This window comes from Hemitrygon akajei, chromosome 5 (genome assembly GCF_048418815.1).
Source record: "Hemitrygon akajei chromosome 5, sHemAka1.3, whole genome shotgun sequence".
Taxonomy (NCBI): domain Eukaryota; kingdom Metazoa; phylum Chordata; class Chondrichthyes; order Myliobatiformes; family Dasyatidae; genus Hemitrygon; species Hemitrygon akajei.
Window position 1 is genome coordinate 109,417,935 of NC_133128.1, and position 26,159 is coordinate 109,444,093.

Sequence of the window (26,159 nt, forward strand, 5' to 3'; positions counted from 1 at the left end):
ACTCTCCCACAGAAAATAAACAGTGTCAATAACAATCCCCGATCCACTCAGATACTGAAAATAAACAGTGTCAATAACAATCCCCGATCCCCTCACCCATAGAAAATAAACAGTGTCAATAACAATCCCCGATCCCCTTACCCATAGAAAATAAACAGTGTCAATAACAATCCCCAATCCCCTCACCCACAGAAAATAAACAGTGTCAGTAACAATCCCCCGATCCCTCACCCACAGAAAATAAACAGTGTCAATAACAATCCCCAATCCCCTCACCCATAGAAAATAAACAGTGTCAATAACAATCCCCGATCCCCTTACCCATAGAAAATAAACAGTGTCAATAACAATCCCCGATCCCCTCACCCATAGAAAATAAACAGTGTCAATAACAATCCCCGATCCACTCAGATACTGAAAATAAACAGTGTCAATAACAATCCCCGATCCCCTCACCCACAGAAAATAAACAGTGTCAATAACAATCCCCGATCCCCTCACACACAGAAAATAAACAGTGTCAATAACAATCCCCGATCCCCTCACCCACAGAAAATAAACAGTGTCAATAACAATCCCCGACACCCCACACCCACAGAAAATAAACAGTGTCAATAACAATCCCCGATCCCCTCACACACAGAAAATAAACAGTGTCAATAACAATCCCCGATCCTCTCACCCACAGAAAATAAACAGTGTCAATAACAATCCCCGATCCCTCACCCACAGAAAATAAACAGTGTCAATAACAATCCCCGATCCCCTCACCCACAGAAAATAAACAGTGTCAATAACAATCCCCGATCCCCTCACCCACAGAAAATAAACAGTGTCAATAACAATCCCCGCTCCACTCTCCCACAGAAAATAAACAGTGTCAATAACAATCCCCGATCCCCTCACCCATAGAAAATAAACAGGGTCAATAACAATCCCCGATCCTCTCACCCACAGAAAATAAACAGTGTCAATAACAATCCCCGATCCACTCACCCACAGAAAATAAACAGTGTCAATAACAATCCCCAATCCCCTCACCCACAGAAAATAAACAGTGTCAATAACAATCCCCGATCCCTCACCCATAGAAAATAAACAGTGTCAATAACAATCCCCGACCCCTCACCCACAGAAAATAAACAGTGTCAATAACAATCCCCGACCCCTCACCCACAGAAAATAAACAGTGTCAATAACAATCCCCGATCCCCTCTCCCACAGAAAATAAACAGTGTCAATAACAATCCCCGATCCACTCAGATACTGAAAATAAACAGTGTCAATAACAATCCCTAATCCCCTCTCCCACAGAAAATAAACAGTGTCAATAACAATCCCCGATCCACTCAGATACTGAAAATAAACAGTGTCAATAACAATCCCCGATCCCCTCACCCACAGAAAATAAACAGTGTCAATAACAATCCCCGATCCTCTCACCCACTGAAAATAAACAGTGTCAATAACAATCCCCGATCCTCTCAACCACAGAAAATAAACAGTGTCAATAACAATCCCCGATCCCCTCACACACAGAAAATAAACAGTGTCAATAACAATCCCCGATCCTCTCACCCACAGAAAATAAACAGTGTCAATAACAATCCCCGATCCCTCACCCACAGAAAATAAACAGTGTCAATAACAATCCCCGATCCCCTCACCCACAGAAAATAAACAGTGTCAATAACAATCCCCGATCCTCTCACCCACAGAAAATAAACAGTGTCAATAACAATCCCCGATCCACTCACCCACAGAAAATAAACAGTGTCAATAACAATCCCTGATCCCTCACCCACAGAAAATAAACAGTGTCAATAACAATCCCCGATCCTCTCACCCACTGAAAATAAACAGTGTCAATAACAATCCCCGATCCTCTCACCCACAGAAAATAAACAGTGTCAATAACAATCCCCGATCCCTCACCCACAGAAAATAAACAGTGTCAATAACAATCCCTGATCCCTCACCCACAGAAAATAAACAGTGTCAATAACAATCCCCGATCCACTCAGATACTGAAAATAAACAGTGTCAATAACAATCCCCGATCCCCTCACCCACAGAAAATAAACAGTGTCAATAACAATCCCCGATCCCCTCACACACAGAAAATAAACAGTGTCAATAACAATCCCCGATCCCCTCACCCACAGAAAATAAACAGTGTCAATAACAATCCCCGACACCCCACACCCACAGAAAATAAACAGTGTCAATAACAATCCCCGATCCCCTCACACACAGAAAATAAACAGTGTCAATAACAATCCCCGATCCTCTCACCCACAGAAAATAAACAGTGTCAATAACAATCCCCGATCCCTCACCCACAGAAAATAAACAGTGTCAATAACAAACCCCGATCCCCTCACACACAGAAAATAAACAGTGTCAATAACAATCCCCAATCCTCTCACCCACAGAAAATAAACAGTGTCAATAACAATCCCCGATCCCTCACCCACAGAAAATAAACAGTGTCAATAACAATCCCCAATCCTCTCACCCACAGAAAATAAACAGTGTCAATAACAATCCCCGATCCCTCACCCACAGAAAATAAACAGTGTCAATAACAATCCCCGATCCCCTCACCCACAGAAAATAAACAGTGTCAATAACAATCCGCGATCCCCTCACCAACAGAAAATAAACAGTGTCAATAACAATCCCCGCTCCACTCTCCCACAGAAAATAAACAGTGTCAATAACAATCCCTGATCCCCTCACCCATAGAAAATAAACAGTGTCAATAACAATCCCCGATCCCCTCACCCACAGAAAATAAACAGTGTCAATAACAATCCCCGATCCACTCAGATACTGAAAATAAACAGTGTCAATAACAATCCCCGATCCCCTCACCCACAGAAAATAAACAGTGTCAATAACAATCCCCGATCCCCTCACACACAGAAAATAAACAGTGTCAATAACAATCCCCGATCCCCTCACCCACAGAAAATAAACAGTGTCAATAACAATCCCCGACACCCCACACCCACAGAAAATAATCAGTGTCAATAACAATCCCCGATCCCCTCACACACAGAAAATAAACAGTGTCAATAACAATCCCCGATCCCTCACCCACAGAAAATAAACAGTGTCAATAACAATCCCCGATCCCTCACCCACAGAAAATAAACAGTGTCAATAACAATCCCCGATCCCCTCACCCACAGAAAATAAACAGTGTCAATAACAATCCCCGATCCCCTCACCCACAGAAAATAAACAGTGTCAATAACAATCCCCGCTCCACTCTCCCACAGAAAATAAACAGTGTCAATAACAATCCCCGATCCCCTCACCCATAGAAAATAAACAGGGTCAATAACAATCCCCGATCCTCTCACCCACAGAAAATAAACAGTGTCAATAACAATCCCCGATCCACTCACCCACAGAAAATAAACAGTGTCAATAACAATCCCCAATCCCCTCACCCACAGAAAATAAACAGTGTCAATAACAATCCCCGATCCCTCACCCATAGAAAATAAACAGTGTCAATAACAATCCCCGACCCCTCACCCACAGAAAATAAACAGTGTCAATAACAATCCCCGACCCCTCACCCACAGAAAATAAACAGTGTCAATAACAATCCCCGATCCCCTCTCCCACAGAAAATAAACAGTGTCAATAACAATCCCCGATCCACTCACACACAGAAAATAAACAGTGTCAATAACAATCCCCGATCCCTCACCCACAGAAAATAAACAGTGTCAATAACAATCCCCGATCCCTCACCCACAGAAAATAAACAGTGTCAATAACAATCCCCGATCCCCTCACCCACAGAAAATAAACAGTGTCAATAACAATCCCCGATCCCCTCACCCACAGAAAATAAACAGTGTCAATAACAATCCCCGCTCCACTCTCCCACAGAAAATAAACAGTGTCAATAACAATCCCCGATCCCCTCACCCATAGAAAATAAACAGGGTCAATAACAATCCCCGATCCTCTCACCCACAGAAAATAAACAGTGTCAATAACAATCCCCGATCCACTCACCCACAGAAAATAAACAGTGTCAATAACAATCCCCAATCCCCTCACCCACAGAAAATAAACAGTGTCAATAACAATCCCCGATCCCTCACCCATAGAAAATAAACAGTGTCAATAACAATCCCCGACCCCTCACCCACAGAAAATAAACAGTGTCAATAACAATCCCCGACCCCTCACCCACAGAAAATAAACAGTGTCAATAACAATCCCCGATCCCCTCTCCCACAGAAAATAAACAGTGTCAATAACAATCCCCGATCCACTCAGATACTGAAAATAAACAGTGTCAATAACAATCCCTAATCCCCTCTCCCACAGAAAATAAACAGTGTCAATAACAATCCCCGATCCACTCAGATACTGAAAATAAACAGTGTCAATAACAATCCCCGATCCCCTCACCCACAGAAAATAAACAGTGTCAATAACAATCCCCGATCCTCTCACCCACTGAAAATAAACAGTGTCAATAACAATCCCCGATCCTCTCACCCACAGAAAATAAACAGTGTCAATAACAATCCCCGATCCCTCACCCACAGAAAAAAAACAGTGTCAATAACAATCCCTGATCCCTCACCCACAGAAAATAAACAGTGTCAATAACAATCCCCGATCCACTCAGATACTGAAAATAAACAGTGTCAATAACAATCCCCGATCCCCTCACCCACAGAAAATAAACAGTGTCAATAACAATCCCCGATCCCCTCACACACAGAAAATAAACAGTGTCAATAACAATCCCCGATCCCCTCACCCACAGAAAATAAACAGTGTCAATAACAATCCCCGATCCCCTCACCCACAGAAAATAAACAGTGTCAATAACAATCCCCGATCCCTCACCCACAGAAAATAAACAGTGTCAATAACAATCCCCGATCCCCTCACCCACAGAAAATAAACAGGGTCAATAACAATCCCCGAGACCCCACACCCACAGAAAATAAACAGTGTCAATAACAAACCCCGATCCTCTCACCCACAGAAAATAAACAGTGTCAATAACAATCCCCGATCCCTCACCCACAGAAAATAAACAGTGTCAATAACAATCCCCGATCCCCTCACCCACAGAAAATAAACAGTGTCAATAACAATCCCCGAGACCCCACACCCACAGAAAATAAACAGTGTCAATAACAATCCCCGAGACCCCACACCCACAGAAAATAAACAGTGTCAATAACAAACCCCGATCCTCTCACCCACAGAAAATAAACAGTGTCAATAACAATCCCCGATCCCTCACCCACAGAAAATAAACAGTGTCAATAACAATCCCCGATCCCCTCACCCACAGAAAATAAACAGTGTCAATAACAATCCGCGATCCCCTCACCAACAGAAAATAAACAGTGTCAATAACAATCCCCGCTCCACTCTCCCACAGAAAATAAACAGTGTCAATAACAATCCCTGATCCCCTCACCCATAGAAAATAAACAGTGTCAATAACAATCCCCGATCCTCTCACCCACAGAAAATAAACAGTGTCAATAACAATCCCCGATCCACTCACCCACAGAAAATAAACAGTCAATAACAATCCCCAATCCCCTCACCCACAGAAAATAAACAGTGTCAATAACAATCCCCAATCCTCTCACCCACAGAAAATAAACAGTGTCAATAACAATCCCCGATCCCTCACCCACAGAAAATAAACAGTGTCAATAACAATCCCCAATCCTCTCACCCACAGAAAATAAACAGTGTCAATAACAATCCCCGATCCCTCACCCACAGAAAATAAACAGTGTCAATAACAATCCCCGATCCCCTCACCCACAGAAAATAAACAGTGTCAATAACAATCCGCGATCCCCTCACCAACAGAAAATAAACAGTGTCAATAACAATCCCCGCTCCACTCTCCCACAGAAAATAAACAGTGTCAATAACAATCCCTGATCCCCTCACCCATAGAAAATAAACAGTGTCAATAACAATCCCCGATCCCCTCACCCACAGAAAATAAACAGTGTCAATAACAATCCCCGATCCACTCAGATACTGAAAATAAACAGTGTCAATAACAATCCCCGATCCCCTCACCCACAGAAAATAAACAGTGTCAATAACAATCCCCGATCCCCTCACACACAGAAAATAAACAGTGTCAATAACAATCCCCGATCCCCTCACCCACAGAAAATAAACAGTGTCAATAACAATCCCCGACACCCCACACCCACAGAAAATAATCAGTGTCAATAACAATCCCCGATCCCCTCACACACAGAAAATAAACAGTGTCAATAACAATCCCCGATCCCTCACCCACAGAAAATAAACAGTGTCAATAACAATCCCCGATCCTCTCACCCACAGAAAATAAACAGTGTCAATAACAATCCCCGATCCACTCACCCACAGAAAATAAACAGTCAATAACAATCCCCAATCCCCTCACCCACAGAAAATAAACAGTGTCAATAACAATCCCCGATCCCTCACCCATAGAAAATAAACAGTGTCAATAACAATCCCCGACCCCTCACCCACAGAAAATAAACAGTGTCAATAACAATCCCCGACCCCTCACCCACAGAAAATAAACAGTGTCAATAACAATCCCCGATCCCCTCTCCCACAGAAAATAAACAGTGTCAATAACAATCCCCGATCCACTCAGATACGGAAAATAAACAGTGTCAATAACAATCCCTAATCCCCTCTCCCACAGAAAATAAACAGTGTCAATAACAATCCCCGATCCACTCAGATACTGAAAATAAACTGTGTCAATAACAATCCCCGATCCCCTCACCCACAGAAAATAAACAGTGTCAATAACAATCCCTGATCCCCTCACCCACAGAAAATAAACAGTGTCAATAACAATCCCCGATCCCCTCACCCATAGAAAATAAACAGTGTCAATAACAATCCCAGATCCCTCACCCACAGAAAATAAACAGAGTCAATAACAATCACCGACCACTCACCCACAGAAAATAAACAGTTTCAATAACAATCCCCGATCCTCTCACCCACAGAAAATAAACAGTGTCAATAACAATCCCCGATCCCCTCACCCACAGAAAATAAACAGTGTCAATAACAATCCCCGATCCACTCTCCCACAGAAAATAAACAGTGTCAATAACAATCCCCGATCCCTCACCCACAGAAAATAAACAGTGTCAATAACAATCACCGACCAGTCACCCACAGAAAATAAACAGTTTCAATAACAATCCCCGATCCTCTCACCCACAGAAAATAAACAGTGTCAATAACAATCCCCGATCCCCTCACCCACAGAAAATAAACAGTGTCAATAACAATCCCCGATCCTCTCACCCACAGAAAATAAACAGTGTCAATAACAATCCCCGATCCTCTCACCCACAGAAAATAAACAGTTTCAATAACAATCCTCGATCCTCTCACCCACAGAAAATAAACAGTGTCAATAACAATCCCCGATCCTCTCACCCACAGAAAATAAACAATTTCAATAACAATCCCCGATCCTCTCACCCACAGAAAATAAACAGTGTCAATAACAATCCCCGATCCTCTCACCCACAGAAAATAAACAGTTTCAATAACAATCCCCGATCCTCTCACCCACAGAAAATAAACAGTGTCAATAACAATCCCCGATCCTCTCACCCACAGAAAATAAACAGTTTCAATAACAATCCCCGATCCTCTCACCCACAGAAAATAAACAGTGTCAATAACAATCCCCGATCCTCTCACCCACAGAAAATAAACAGTTTCAGTAACAATCCCCGATCCCCTCACCCATAGAAAATAAACAGTGTCAATAACAATCCCCGATCCCCTCACCCATTGAAAATAAACAGTGTCAATAACAATCCCCGATCCTCTCACCCACAGAAAATAAACAGTGTCAATAACAATCCCTGATCCCTCACCCACAGAAAATAAACAGTGTCAATAACAATCCCCGATCCTCTCACCCACAGAAAATAAACAGTGTCAATAACAATCCCCGATCCCTTACCCACAGAAAATAAACAGTGTCAATAACAATCCCCGATCCCCTCACCCATAGAAAATAAACAGTGTCAATAACAATCCCCGATCCCCTCACCCATAGAAAGTAAACAGTGTCAATAACAATCCCCGTTCCCCTCACCCATAGAAAATAAACAGAGTCAATAACAATCCCCGTTCCCCTCACCCACAGAAAATAAACAGTGTCAATAACAAATCCAGATCCCCTCACCCATAGAAAATAAACAGTGTCAATAACAAATCCCGATCCCCTCACCCATAGAAAATAAACAGTGTCAATAACAATCCCCGATCCCCTCACCCATAGAAAATAAACAGTGTCAATAACAATCCCTGATCCCCTCACCCACAGAAAATAAACAGTGTCAATAACAAATCCCGATCCCCTCACCCATAGAAAATAAACAGTGTCAATAACAAATCCCGATCCCCTCACCCACAGAAAATAAACAGTGTCAATAACAATCCCCGATTCCCTCACCCACAGAAAATAAACAGTGTCAATAACAATCCCCGATCCACTCAGATACTGAAAATAAACAGTGTCAATAACAATCCCCGATCCTCTCACCCACAGAAAATAAACAGTGTCAATAACAATCCCCGATCCCCTCACCCACAGAAAATAAACAGTGTCAATTAGAATCCCCGGTCCCTCACCCACAGAAAATAAACAGTGTCAGTAACAATCCCCGATCCCCTCACCCATAGAAAATAAACAGTGTCAATAACAATCCCCGATCCCCTCACCCATAGAAAATAAACAGTGTCAATAACAATCCCCGATCCTCTCACCCACGGAAAATAAACAGTGTCAATAACAATCCCCGTTCCTCTCACCCACAGAAAATAAACAGTGTCAATAACAATCCCCGATCCACTCAGATACTGAAAATAAACAGTTTCAATAACAATCCCCGATCCCCTCACCAATAGAAAATAAACAGTGTCAATAACAATCCCCGATCCCCTCACCCACAGAAAATAAACTGTCAATAACAATCCCCGATCCTCTCACCCACAGAAAATAAACAGTGTCAATAACAATCCCCGTTCCCCTCACCCATAGAAAATAAACAGTGTCAATAACAAATCCCGATCCCCTCACCCATAGAAAATAAACAGTGTCAATAACAATCCCCTATCCCCTCACCCACAGAAAATAAACAGTGTCAATAACAAATCCCGATCCCCTCACCCATAGAAAATAAACAGTGTCAATAACAATCCCCTATCCCCTCTCCCACAGAAAATAAACAGTGTCAATAACAAATCCCGATCCCCTCACCCACAGAAAATAAACAGTGTCAATAACAATCCCCGATCCTCTCACCAACAGAAAATAAACAGTGTCAATAACAATCCCCGATCCCCTCACCCACAGAAAATAAACAGTGTCAATAACAATCCCCGATCCCCTCACCCATAGAAAATAAACAGTGTCAATAACAATCGCCGATCCTCTCACCCACAGAAAATAAACAGTGTCAATAACAATCCCCGATCCTCTCACCCACAGAAAATAAACAGTGTCAATAACAATCCCCGATCCTCTCACCCACAGAAAATAAACAGTTTCAATAACAATCCCCGATCCCCTCACCCATAGAAAATAAACAATGTCAATAACAATCCCCGATCCCCTCACACATAGAAAATAAACAGTGTCAATAACAATCCCCGATCCTCTCACCCACAGAAAATAAACAGTCAATAACAATCCCCGATCCCACACCCACCGAAAATAAACAGTGTCAATAACAATCCCAGATCCCCTCACCCACAGAAAATAAACAGTGTCAATAACAATCTCCGATCCCCTCACCCATAGAAAATAAACAGTGTCAATAACAATCCCCGTTCCTCTCACCCACAGAAAATAAACAGTGTCAATAACAATCCCAGATCCCCTCACCCAAAGAAAATAAACAGTGTCAATAACAATCCCCGATCCTCTCACCCACAGAAAATAAACAGTGTCAATAACAATCCCCGATCCTCTCACCCACAGAAAATAAACAGTGTCAATAACAATCCCCGATCCCCTCACCCATAGAAAATAAACAGTGTCAATAACAATCCCCGATCCACTCACCCACAGAAAATAAACAGTGTCAATAACAATCCCCGATCCCTCACCCACAGAAAATAAACAGTGTCAATTACACTCCCCGATCCTCTCACCCACAGAAAATAAACAGTTTCAATAACAATCCCCGATCCTCTCACCCACTGAAAATAAACAGTGTCAATAACAATCCCCGATCCTCTCACCCACAGAAAATAAACAGTTTCAATAACAATCCCCGATCCCCTCACCCCTAGAAAATAAACAGTGTCAATAACAATCCCAGATCCCCTCACCCACAGAAAATAAACAGTGTCATTAACAATCCCCGATCCCTCACCCACAGAAAATAAACAGTGTCAATAACAATCCCCGATCCTCTCACCCACAGAAAATAAACAGTTTCAATAACAATCCCCGATCCTCTCACCCACAGAAAATAAACAGTGTCAATAACAATCCCCGATCCTCTCACACACAGAAAATAAACAGTTTCAATAACAATCCCCGATCCTCTCACCCATAGAAAATAAACAGTGTCAATAACAATCCCCGATCCCCTCACCCATAGAAAATAAACAGTGTCAATAACAATCCCCGATCCCCTCACCCATAGAAAATAAACAGTGTCAATAACAATCCCCGATCCTCTCACCCACAGAAAATAAACAGTGTCAATAACAATCCCTGATCCCTCACCCACAGAAAATAAACAGTGTCAATAACAATCCCCAATCCCCTTACCCACAGAAAATAAACAGTGTCAATAACAATCCCCGATCCACTCACCCACAGAAAATAAACAGTGTCAATAACAATTGCCGACCCTTCACACATAAAAAATAAACAGTGTCAATAACAATCCCCGATCCACTCACCCATAGAAAATAAACAGTGTCAATAACAATCCCCGATCCCCTCACCCACAGAAAATAAACAGTGTCAATAACAATCCCCGATCCCCTCACCCATCGAAAATAAACAGTCAATAACAAATCCCGATCCCCTCACCCACAGAAAATAAACAGTGTCAATAACAATCCCCGATCCCCTCACCCACAGAAAATAAACAGTGTCAGTAACAATCCCCGATCCCCTCACCCATAGAAAGTAAACAGTGTCAATAACAAATCCCGATCCCCTCACCCACAGAAAATAAACAGTGTCTATAACAATCCCCGATCCCCTCACCCATAGAAAGTAAACAGTGTCAATAACAAATCCCGATCCCCTCACCCACAGAAAATAAACAGTGTCAATAACAATCCCCGATCCCCTCACCCATAGAAAGTAAACAGTGTCAATAACAATCCCCGTTCCCCTCACCCACAGAAAATAAACAGTGTCAATAACAATCCCCGATCCACTCACCCATAGAAAATAAACAGTGTCAATAACAATCCCCGATCCCCTCACCCATAGAAAATAAACAGTGTCAATAACAATCCCCGATCCCCTCACCCATAGAAAATAAACAGTGTCAATAACAATCCCCGATCCCCTCACCCACAGAAAATAAACAGTGTCAATAACAATCCCCGGTCCCCTCACCCACAAAAAATAAACAGTGTCAATAACAATCGCCGACACCTCACCCACAGAAAATAAACAGTGTCAATAACAATCCCCGGTCCACTCTCCCACAGAAAATAAACAGTGTCAATAACAATCCCCGATCCCTCACCCACAGAAAATAAACAGTGTCAATAACAATCCCCGATCCCCTCACCCATAGAAAATAAACAGTGTCAATAACAATCCCCGATCCCCTCACCCATAGAAAGTAAACAGTGTCAATAACAATCCCCGATCCCTCACCCACAGAAAATAAACAGTGTCAACAACAATCCCCGGTCCACTCTCCCACAGAAAATAAACAGTGTCAATAACAATCCCCGGTCCACTCACCCACAGAAAATAAACAGTGTCAATAACAATCCCCGGTCCACTCTCCCACAGAAAATAAACAGTGTCAATAACAATCCCCGGTCCACTCTCCCATAGAAAATAAACAGTGTCAATAACAATCCCCGGTCCACTCTCCCACAGAAAATAAACAGTGTCAATAACAATCCCCGATCCCTCACCCACAGAAAATAAACAGTGTCAATAACAATCCCCGATCCCCTCCCCCATAGAAAATAAACAGTGTCAATAACAATCCCCGATCCCCTCACCCATAGAAAGTAAACAGTGTCAATAACAATCCCCAATCCCCTCACCCATAGAAAGTAAACAGTGTCAATAACAATCCCCGTTCCCCTCACCCATAGAAAATAAACAGTGTCAATAACAATCCCCGTTCCCCTCACCCACAGAAAATAAACAGTGTCAATAACAATCCCCGATCCTCTCACCCACAGAAAATAAACAGTGTCAATAACAATCCCCGTTCCCCTCACCCACAGAAAATAAACAGTGTCAATAACAATCCCCGTTCCACTCACCCATAGAAAATAAACAGTGTCAATAACAAATCCCGATCCCCTCACCCATAGAAATTAAACAGTGTCAATAACAATCCCCAATCCCCTCACCCACAGAAAATAAACAGTGTCAATAACAAATCCCAATCCCCTCACCCATAGAAAATAAACAGTGTCAATAACAATCCCCTATCCCCTCTCCCACAGAAAATAAACAGTGTCAATAACAAATCCCGATCCCCTCACCCACAGAAAATAAACAGTGTCAATAACAATCCCCGATCCCCTCACCCACAGAAAATAAACAGTGTCAATAACAATCCCCGATCCTCTCACCCACAGAAAATAAACAGTGTCAATAACAATCCCCGATCCCCTCACCCACAGAAAATAAACAGTGTCAATAACAATCCCCGATCCCCTCACCCATAGAAAATAAACAGTGTCAATAACAATCGCCGATCCTCTCACCCACAGAAAATAAACAGTGTCAATAACAATCCCCGATCCTCTCACCCACAGAAAATAAACAGTGTCAATAACAATCCCCGATCCTCTCACCCACAGAAAATAAACAGTTTCAATAACAATCCCCGATCCCCTCACCCATAGAAAATAAACAGTGTCAATAACAATCCCCGATCCCCTCACCCATAGAAAATAAACAGTGTCAATAACAATCCCCGATCCTCTCACCCACAGAAAATAAACAGTGTCAATAACAATCCCCGATCCTCTCACCCACAGAAAATAAACAGTGTCAATAACAATCCCCGATCCCACACCCACCGAAAATAAACAGTGTCAATAACAATCCCAGATCCCCTCACCCACAGAAAATAAACAGTGTCAATAACAATCCACGTTCCCCTCACCCATAGAAAATAAACAGTGTCAATAACAATCCCCGTTCCTCTCACCCACAGAAAATAAACAGTGTCAATAACAATCCCAGATCCCCTCACCCACAGAAAATAAACAGTGTCAATAACAATCCCCGATCCTCTCACCCACAGAAAATAAACAGTGTCAATAACAATCCCCGATCCTCTCACCCACAGAAAATAAACAGTGTCAATCACAATCCCCGATCCCCTCACCCATAGAAAATAAACAGTGTCAATAACAATCCCCGATCCACTCACCCACAGAAAATAAACAGTGTCAATTACACTCCCCGATCCTCTCACCCACAGAAAATAAACAGTTTCAATAACAATCCCCGATCCTCTCACCCACTGAAAATAAACAGTGTCAATAACAATCCCCGATCCTCTCACCCACAGAAAATAAACAGTTTCAATAACAATCCCCGATCCCCTCACCCCTAGAAAATAAACAGTGTCAATAACAATCCCAGATCCCCTCACCCACAGAAAATAAACAGTGTCATTAACAATCCCCGATCCCTCACCCACAGAAAATAAACAGTGTCAATAACAATCCCCGATCCTCTCACCCACAGAAAATAAACAGTTTCAATAACAATCCCCGATCCTCTCACCCACAGAAAATAAACAGTGTCAATAACAATCCCCGATCCTCTCACACACAGAAAATAAACAGTTTCAATAACAATCCCCGATCCTCTCACCCATAGAAAATAAACAGTGTCAATAACAATCCCCGATCCCCTCACCCATAGAAAATAAACAGTGTCAATAACAATCCCCGATCCCCTCACCCATAGAAAATAAACAGTGTCAATAACAAATCCCGATCCCCTCACCCATAGAAAATAAACAGTGTCAATAACAATCCCCTATCCCCTCACCCACAGAAAATAAACAGTGTCAATAACAAATCCCGATCCCCTCACCCATAGAAAATAAACAGTGTCAATAACAATCCCCTATCCCCTCTCCCACAGAAAATAAACAGTGTCAATAACAAATCCCGATCCCCTCACCCACAGAAAATAAACAGTGTCAATAACAATCCCCGATCCTCTCACCAACAGAAAATAAACAGTGTCAATAACAATCCCCGATCCCCTCACCCACAGAAAATAAACAGTGTCAATAACAATCCCCGATCCCCTCACCCATAGAAAATAAACAGTGTCAATAACAATCGCCGATCCTCTCACCCACAGAAAATAAACAGTGTCAATAACAATCCCCGATCCTCTCACCCACAGAAAATAAACAGTGTCAATAACAATCCCCGATCCTCTCACCCACAGAAAATAAACAGTTTCAATAACAATCCCCGATCCCCTCACCCATAGAAAATAAACAATGTCAATAACAATCCCCGATCCCCTCACACATAGAAAATAAACAGTGTCAATAACAATCCCCGATCCTCTCACCCACAGAAAATAAACAGTCAATAACAATCCCCGATCCCACACCCACCGAAAATAAACAGTGTCAATAACAATCCCAGATCCCCTCACCCACAGAAAATAAACAGTGTCAATAACAATCTCCGATCCCCTCACCCATAGAAAATAAACAGTGTCAATAACAATCCCCGTTCCTCTCACCCACAGAAAATAAACAGTGTCAATAACAATCCCAGATCCCCTCACCCAAAGAAAATAAACAGTGTCAATAACAATCCCCGATCCTCTCACCCACAGAAAATAAACAGTGTCAATAACAATCCCCGATCCTCTCACCCACAGAAAATAAACAGTGTCAATAACAATCCCCGATCCCCTCACCCATAGAAAATAAACAGTGTCAATAACAATCCCCGATCCACTCACCCACAGAAAATAAACAGTGTCAATAACAATCCCCGATCCCTCACCCACAGAAAATAAACAGTGTCAATTACACTCCCCGATCCTCTCACCCACAGAAAATAAACAGTTTCAATAACAATCCCCGATCCTCTCACCCACTGAAAATAAACAGTGTCAATAACAATCCCCGATCCTCTCACCCACAGAAAATAAACAGTTTCAATAACAATCCCCGATCCCCTCACCCCTAGAAAATAAACAGTGTCAATAACAATCCCAGATCCCCTCACCCACAGAAAATAAACAGTGTCATTAACAATCCCCGATCCCTCACCCACAGAAAATAAACAGTGTCAATAACAATCCCCGATCCTCTCACCCACAGAAAATAAACAGTTTCAATAACAATCCCCGATCCTCTCACCCACAGAAAATAAACAGTGTCAATAACAATCCCCGATCCTCTCACACACAGAAAATAAACAGTTTCAATAACAATCCCCGATCCTCTCACCCATAGAAAATAAACAGTGTCAATAACAATCCCCGATCCCCTCACCCATAGAAAATAAACAGTGTCAATAACAATCCCCGATCCCCTCACCCATAGAAAATAAACAGTGTCAATAACAATCCCTGATCCCTCACCCACAGAAAATAAACAGTGTCAATAACAATCCCCAATCCCCTTACCCACAGAAAATAAACAGTGTCAATAACAATCCCCGATCCACTCACCCACAGAAAATAAACAGTGTCAATAACAATTGCCGACCCTTCACACATAAAAAATAAACAGTGTCAATAACAATCCCCGATCCACTCACCCATAGAAAATAAACAGTGTCAATAACAATACCCGATCCCCTCACCCACAGAAAATAAACAGTGTCAATAACAATCCCCGATCCCCTCACCCATCGAAAATAAACAGTCAATAACAAATCCCGATCCCCTCACCCACAGAAAATAAACAGTGTCAATAACAATCCCCGATCCCCTCACCCATAGAAAGTAAACAGTGTCAATAACAAATCCCGATCCCCTCACCCACAGAAAATAAACAGTGTCAATAACAATCCCCGATCCCCTCACCCATAGAAAGTAAACAGTGTCAATAACAATCCCCGTTCCCCTCACCCACAGAAAATAAACAGTGTCAATAACAATCCCCGATCCACTCACCCATAGAAAATAAACAGTGTCAATAACAATCCCCGATCCCCTCACCCATAGAAAATAAACAGTGTCAATAACAATCCCCGATCCCCTCACCCATAGAAAATAAACAGTGTCAATAACAATCCCCGATCCCCTCACCCACAGAAAATAAACAGTGTCAATAACAATCCCCGGTCCCCTCACCCACAGAAAATAAACAGTGTCAATAACAATCGCCGACACCTCACCCACAGAAAATAAACAGTGTCAATAACAATCCCCGGTCCACTCTCCCACAGAAAATAAACAGTGTCAATAACAATCCCCGATCCCTCACCCACAGAAAATAAACAGTGTCAATAACAATCCCCGATCCCCTCACCCATAGAAAATAAACAGTGTCAATAACAATCCCCGATCCCCTCACCCATAGAAAGTAAACAGTGTCAATAACAATCCCCGATCCCTCACCCACAGAAAATAAACAGTGTCAACAACAATCCCCGGTCCACTCTCCCACAGAAAATAAACAGTGTCAATAACAATCCCCGGTCCACTCACCCACAGAAAATAAACAGTGTCAATAACAATCCCCGGTCCACTCTCCCACAGAAAATAAACAGTGTCAATAACAATCCCCGGTCCACTCTCCCATAGAAAATAAACAGTGTCAATAACAATCCCCGGTCCACTCTCCCACAGAAAATAAACAGTGTCAATAACAATCCCCGATCCCTCACCCACAGAAAATAAACAGTGTCAATAACAATCCCCGATCCCCTCCCCCATAGAAAATAAACAGTGTCAATAACAATCCCCGATCCCCTCACCCATAGAAAGTAAACAGTGTCAATAACAATCCCCAATCCCCTCACCCATAGAAAGTAAACAGTGTCAATAACAATCCCCGTTCCCCTCACCCATAGAAAATAAACAGTGTCAATAACAATCCCCGTTCCCCTCACCCACAGAAAATAAACTGTCAATAACAATCCCCGTTCCCCTCACACACAGAAAATAAACAGTGTCAATAACAATCCCCGTTCCACTCACCCATAGAAAATAAACAGTGTCAATAACAAATCCCCGATCCCCTTACCCATAGAAAATAAACAGTGTCAATAACAATCCCCGATCCCTCACCCACAGAAAATAAACAGTGTCAATAACAATCCCCAATCCCCTCACCCACAGAAAATAAACAGTGTCAATAACAAATCCCAATCCCCTCACCCATAGAAAATAAACAGTGTCAATAACAATCCCCGATCCCCTCACCCACAGAAAATAAACAGTGTCAATAACAAATCCCAATCCCCTCACCCATAGAAAATAAACAGTGTCAATAACAATCCCCTATCCCCTCTCCCACAGAAAATAAACTGTGTCAATAACAAATCCCGATCCCCTCACCCACAGAAAATAAACAGTGTCAATAACAATCCCCAATCCCCTCACCCACAGAAAATAAACAGTGTCAATAACAAATCCCAATCCCCTCACCCATAGAAAATAAACAGTGTCAATAACAATCCCCTATCCCCTCTCCCACAGAAAATAAACTGTGTCAATAACAAATCCCGATCCCCTCACCCACAGAAAATAAACAGTGTCAATAACAATCCCCGATCCCCTCACCCACAGAAAATAAACAGTGTCAATAACAATCCCCGATCCTCTCACCCACAGAAAATAAACAGTGTCAATAACAATCCCCGATCCCCTCACCCACAGAAAATAAACAGTGTCAATAACAATCCCCGATCCCCTCACCCATAGAAAATAAACAGTGTCAATAACAATCGCCGATCCTCTCACCCACAGAAAATAAACAGTGTCAATAACAATCCCCGATCCTCTCACCCACAGAAAATAAACAGTGTCAATAACAATCCCCGATCCTCTCACCCACAGAAAATAAACAGTTTCAATAACAATCCCCGATCCCCTCACCCATAGAAAATAAACAGTGTCAATAACAATCCCCGATCCCCTCACCCATAGAAAATAAACAGTGTCAATAACAATCCCCGATCCTCTCACCCACAGAAAATAAACAGTGTCAATAACAATCCCCGATCCCACACCCACAGAAAATAAACAGTGTCAATAACAATCTCCGATCCCCTCACCCATAGAAAATAAACAGTGTCAATAACAATCCCCGTTCCTCTCACCCACAGAAAATAAACAGTGTCAATAACAATCCCAGATCCCCTCACCCAAAGAAAATAAACAGTGTCAATAACAATCCCCGATCCTCTCACCCACAGAAAATAAACAGTGTCAATAACAATCCCCGATCCTCTCACCCACAGAAAATAAACAGTGTCAATAACAATCCCCGATCCCCTCACCCATAGAAAATAAACAGTGTCAATAACAATCCCCGATCCACTCACCCACAGAAAATAAACAGTGTCAATAACAATCCCCGATCCCTCACCCACAGAAAATAAACAGTGTCAATTACACTCCCCGATCCTCTCACCCACAGAAAATAAACAGTTTCAATAACAATCCCCGATCCTCTCACCCACTGAAAATAAACAGTGTCAATAACAATCCCCGATCCTCTCACCCACAGAAAATAAACAGTTTCAATAACAATCCCCGATCCCCTCACCCCTAGAAAATAAACAGTGTCAATAACAATCCCAGATCCCCTCACCCACAGAAAATAAACAGTGTCATTAACAATCCCCGATCCCTCACCCACAGAAAATAAACAGTGTCAATAACAATCCCCGATCCTCTCACCCACAGAAAATAAACAGTTTCAATAACAATCCCCGATCCTCTCACCCACAGAAAATAAACAGTGTCAATAACAATCCCCGATCCTCTCACACACAGAAAATAAACAGTTTCAATAACAATCCCCGATCCTCTCACCCATAGAAAATAAACAGTGTCAATAACAATCCCCGATCCCCTCACCCATAGAAAATAAACAGTGTCAATAACAATCCCCGATCCCCTCACCCATAGAAAATAAACAGTGTCAATAACAATCCCTGATCCCTCACCCACAGAAAATAAACAGTGTCAATAACAATCCCCAATCCCCTTACCCACAGAAAATAAACAGTGTCAATAACAATCCCCGATCCACTCACCCACAGAAAATAAACAGTGTCAATAACAATTGCCGACCCTTCACACATAAAAAATAAACAGTGTCAATAACAATCCCCGATCCACTCACCCATAGAAAATAAACAGTGTCAATAACAATACCCGATCCCCTCACCCACAGAAAATAAACAGTGTCAATAACAATCCCCGATCCCCTCACCCATCGAAAATAAACAGTCAATAACAAATCCCGATCCCCTCACCCACAGAAAATAAACAGTGTCAATAACAATCCCCGATCCCCTCACCCATAGAAAGTAAACAGTGTCAATAACAAATCCCGATCCCCTCACCCACAGAAAATAAACAGTGTCAATAACAATCCCCGATCCCCTCACCCATAGAAAGTAAACAGTGTCAATAACAATCCCCGTTCCCCTCACCCACAGAAAATAAACAGTGTCAATAACAATCCCCGATCCACTCACCCATAGAAAATAAACAGTGTCAATAACAATCCCCGATCCCCTCACCCATAGAAAATAAACAGTGTCAATAACAATCCCCGATCCCCTCACCCATAGAAAATAAACAGTGTCAATAACAATCCCCGATCCCCTCACCCACAGAAAATAAACAGTGTCAATAACAATCCCCGGTCCCCTCACCCACAGAAAATAAACAGTGTCAATAACAATCGCCGACACCTCACCCACAGAAAATAAACAGTGTCAATAACAATCCCCGGTCCACTCTCCCACAGAAAATAAACAGTGTCAATAACAATCCCCGATCCCTCACCCACAGAAAATAAACAGTGTCAATAACAATCCCCGATCCCCTCACCCATAGAAAATAAACAGTGTCAATAACAATCCCCGATCCCCTCACCCATAGAAAGTAAACAGTGTCAATAACAATCCCCGATCCCTCACCCACAGAAAATAAACAGTGTCAACAACAATCCCCGGTCCACTCTCCCACAGAAAATAAACAGTGTCAATAACAATCCCCGGTCCACTCACCCACAGAAAATAAACAGTGTCAATAACAATCCCCGGTCCACTCTCCCACAGAAAATAAACAGTGTCAATAACAATCCCCGGTCCACTCTCCCATAGAAAATAAACAGTGTCAATAACAATCCCCGGTCCACTCTCCCACAGAAAATAAACAGTGTCAATAACAATCCCCGATCCCTCACCCACAGAAAATAAACAGTGTCAATAACAATCCCCGATCCCCTCCCCCATAGAAAATAAACAGTGTCAATAACAATCCCCGATCCCCTCACCCATAGAAAGTAAACAGTGTCAATAACAATCCCCAATCCCCTCACCCATAGAAAGTAAACAGTGTCAATAACAATCCCCGTTCCCCTCACCCATAGAAAATAAACAGTGTCAATAACAATCCCCGTTCCCCTCACCCACAGAAAATAAACTGTCAATAACAATCCCCGTTCCCCTCACACACAGAAAATAAACAGTGTCAATAACAATCCCCGTTCCACTCACCCATAGAAAATAAACAGTGTCAATAACAAATCCCCGATCCCCTTACCCATAGAAAATAAACAGTGTCAATAACAATCCCCGATCCCTCACCCACAGAAAATAAACAGTGTCAATAACAATCCCCAATCCCCTCACCCACAGAAAATAAACAGTGTCAATAACAAATCCCAATCCCCTCACCCATAGAAAATAAACAGTGTCAATAACAATCCCCGATCCCCTCACCCACAGAAAATAAACAGTGTCAATAACAAATCCCAATCCCCTCACCCATAGAAAATAAACAGTGTCAATAACAATCCCCTATCCCCTCTCCCACAGAAAATAAACTGTGTCAATAACAAATCCCGATCCCCTCACCCACAGAAAATAAACAGTGTCAATAACAATCCCCAATCCCCTCACCCACAGAAAATAAACAGTGTCAATAACAAATCCCAATCCCCTCACCCATAGAAAATAAACAGTGTCAATAACAATCCCCTATCCCCTCTCCCACAGAAAATAAACTGTGTCAATAACAAATCCCGATCCCCTCACCCACAGAAAATAAACAGTGTCAATAACAATCCCCGATCCCCTCACCCACAGAAAATAAACAGTGTCAATAACAATCCCCGATCCTCTCACCCACAGAAAATAAACAGTGTCAATAACAATCCCCGATCCCCTCACCCACAGAAAATAAACAGTGTCAATAACAATCCCCGATCCCCTCACCCATAGAAAATAAACAGTGTCAATAACAATCGCCGATCCTCTCACCCACAGAAAATAAACAGTGTCAATAACAATCCCCGATCCTCTCACCCACAGAAAATAAACAGTGTCAATAACAATCCCCGATCCTCTCACCCACAGAAAATAAACAGTTTCAATAACAATCCCCGATCCCCTCACCCATAGAAAATAAACAGTGTCAATAACAATCCCCGATCCCCTCACCCATAGAAAATAAACAGTGTCAATAACAATCCCCGATCCTCTCACCCACAGAAAATAAACAGTGTCAATAACAATCCCCGATCCCACACCCACCGAAAATAAACAGTGTCAATAACAATCCCAGATCCCCTCACCCACAGAAAATAAACAGTGTCAATAACAATCCCCGTTCCCCTCACCCATAGAAAATAAACAGTGTCAATAACAATCCCCGTTCCTCTCACCCACAGAAAATAAACAGTGTCAATAACAATCCCAGATCCCCTCACCCACAGAAAATAAACAGTGTCAATAACAATCCCCGATCCTCTCACCCACAGAAAATAAACAGTGTCAATAACAATCCCCGATCCTCTCACCCACAGAAAATAAACAGTGTCAATCACAATCCCCGATCCCCTCACCCATAGAAAATAAACAGTGTCAATAACAATCCCCGATCCACTCACCCACAGAAAATAAACAGTGTCAATTACACTCCCCGATCCTCTCACCCACAGAAAATAAACAGTTTCAATAACAATCCCCGATCCTCTCACCCACTGAAAATAAACAGTGTCAATAACAATCCCCGATCCTCTCACCCACAGAAAATAAACAGTTTCAATAACAATCCCCGATCCCCTCACCCCTAGAAAATAAACAGTGTCAATAACAATCCCAGATCCCCTCACCCACAGAAAATAAACAGTGTCATTAACAATCCCCGATCCCTCACCCACAGAAAATAAACAGTGTCAATAACAATCCCCGATCCTCTCACCCACAGAAAATAAACAGTTTCAATAACAATCCCCGATCCTCTCACCCACAGAAAATAAACAGTGTCAATAACAATCCCCGATCCTCTCACACACAGAAAATAAACAGTTTCAATAACAATCCCCGATCCTCTCACCCATAGAAAATAAACAGTGTCAATAACAATCCCCAATCCCCTCACCCATAGAAAATAAACAGTGTCAATAACAATCCCCGATCCCCTCACCCATAGAAAATAAACAGTGTCAATAACAATCCCCGATCCTCTCACCCACAGAAAATAAACAGTGTCAATAACAATCCCTGATCCCTCACCCACAGAAAATAAACAGTGTCAATAACAATCCCCAATCCCCTTACCCACAGAAAATAAACAGTGTCAATAACAATCCCCGATCCCCTCACCCACAGAAAATAAACAGTGTCAATAACAATTGCCGACCCTTCACACATAAAAAATAAACAGTGTCAATAACAATCCCCGATCCACTCACCCATAGAAAATAAACAGTGTCAATAACAATCCCCGATCCCCTCACCCACAGAAAATAAACAGTGTCAATAACAATCCCCGATCCCCTCACCCATCGAAAATAAACAGTCAATAACAAATCCCGATCCCCTCACCCACAGAAAATAAACAGTGTCAATAACAATCCCCGATCCCCTCACCCACAGAAAATAAACAGTGTCAATAACAATCCCCGCTCCCTCACCCACAGAAATTAAACAGTGTCAATAACAATCCCCTATCCACTCACCCATAGAAAATAAACAGTGTCAATAACAATCACCGATCCCCTCACACTCAGAAAATAAACAGTGTCAATAACAACAGCCGACCCTTCACCCATAAAAAATAAACAGTGTCAATAACCTTCCCCGATCCCCTCACCCTCAGAAAATAAACAGTGTCAATAACAATCCCCGACCCCTCACCCACAGAAAATAAACAGTGTCAATAACAATCCCCGATCCACTCTCCAACAGAAAATAAACAGTGTCAATAACAATCCCTGATCCCCTCACCCACGGAAAATTAACAGTGTCAATAACAATCCCCGATCCCCTCACCCACAGAAAATAAACAGTGTCAATAACAATCCCCGATCCCTCACCCACAGAAAATAAACAGTGTCAATAACAATCCCCGATCCCCTCACCCACAGAAAATAAACAGTGTCAATAACAATCCCCGCTCCCTCACCCACAGAAATTAAACAGTGTCAATAACAATCGCCGACCCTTCACCCATAAAAAATAAACTGTGTCAATAACAATCCCTGACCCCTCACCCATAAAAAATATACAGTGTCAATAACAATCCCCGCTCCCTCACCCACAGAAAATAAACAGTGTCAATAACAATCCCCGATCCCCTCTACCACAGAAAATAAACAGTGTCAATAACAATCCCTGATCCCCTCACCCACAGAAAATAAACAGTGTCAATAACAATCCCCGATCCACTCTCGCACAGAAAATAAACAGTGTCAATAACAATCCCCGATCCACTCTCCCACAGAAAATAAACAGTGTCAATAACAATCCCCGACCCCTCACCCACAGAAAATAAACAGTGTCAATAACAATCGCCGACCCTTCACCCATAAAAAATAAACAGTGTCAATAACAATCCCCTATCCACTCACCCTCAGAAAATAAACAGTGTCAATAACAATCACCGATCCCCTCACACTCAGAAAATAAACAGTGTCAATAACAACAGCCGACCCTTCACCCATAAAAAATAAACAGTGTCAATAACCTTCCCCGATCCCCTCACCCTCAGAAAATAAACAGTGTCAATAACAATCCCCGACCCCTCACCCACAGAAAATAAACAGTGTCAATAACAATCCCCGATCCACTCTCCAACAGAAAATAAACAGTGTCAATAACAATCCCTGATCCCCTCACCCACGGAAAATAAACAGTGTCAATAACAATCCCCGATCCAGTCTCCCACAGAAAATAAACAGTGTCAATAACAATCACCGACCCCTCACCCACAGAAAATAAACAGTGTCAATAACAATCCCCGATCCCCTCACCCACAGAAAATTATCAGTGTCAATAACAATTGCCGACCCTTCACCCATAAAAAATAAACAGTGTCTATAACCTTCCCTGATCCCCTCACCCTCAGAAAATAAACAGTGTCTATAAACTTCCCCGATCCCCTCACCCTCAGAAAATAAACAGTGTCAATAACAATCCCCGATCCCCTCTCCCACAGAAAATAAACAGTGTCAATAACAATCGCCGACCCTTCACCCATAAAAAATAAACAGTGTCAATAACCTTCCCCGATCCCCACACCCTCAGAAAATAAACAGTGTCAATAACAATCGCTGATCCTTCACCCATAAAAAATAAACAGTGTCTATAACAATCCCTGATCCCCTCTCCCACAGAAAATAAACAGTGTCAATAACAATCCCCGATCCCCTCTCCCACAGAAAATAAACAGTGTCAATAACAATCGCTGATCCTTCACCCATAAAAAATAAACAGTGTCTATAACCTTCCCCGATCCCCTCACCCTCAGAAAATCAACAGTGTCAATAACAATCGCCGACACTTCACCCATAAAAAATAAACTGTGTCAATAACAATCCCCGATCCACTCTCCCACAGAAAATAAACAGTGTCAATAACAATCCCCGATCCACTCACCCACAGAAAATAAACAGTGTCAATAACAATCCCCGTCCCTCACCCACAGAAAATAAACAATGTCAATAACAATCCCCGATCCCTCACCAACAGTAAATAAACAGTGTCAATAACAATCCCCGCTCCCTCACCCACAGAAAATAAACAGTGTCAATAACAATCGCCGACCCTTCACCCATAAAAAATAAACAGTGTCAATAACCTTCCCCGCTCCCTCAGCCACAGAAAATAAACAGTGTCAATTACAATCCCCGAACCCTCACCCACAGAAAATAAACAGTGTCAATAACAATCCCCGAACCCTCACCAACAGAAAATAAACAGTGTCAATAACAATCGCCGACCCTTCACCCATCAAAAATAAACAGTGTCAATAACCTTCCCCGATCCACTCACCATCAGAAAATAAACAGTGTCAATAACAATCGCCGACCCTTCACCCATAAGAAATAAACAGTGTCAATAACAATCGCCGACCCTTCTCCCATAAAAAATAAACAGTGTCAATAACAATCGCCGACCCTTCACCCACAGAAAATAAACTGTGTCAATAACAATCCCCTATCCCTCACCCACAGAAAATAAACAGTGTCAATAACAATCCCCAATCCACTCACCCACACAAAATAAACAGTGTCAATAACAATCCCCGATCCCCTCACCCACAGAAAATAAACAGTGTCAATAACAATCCCCGATCCCCTCACCCACAGAAAATAAACAGTGTCAATAACAATCGCCGACCCTTCACCCATAAAAAATAAACAGTGTCAATAACCTTCCCCGAT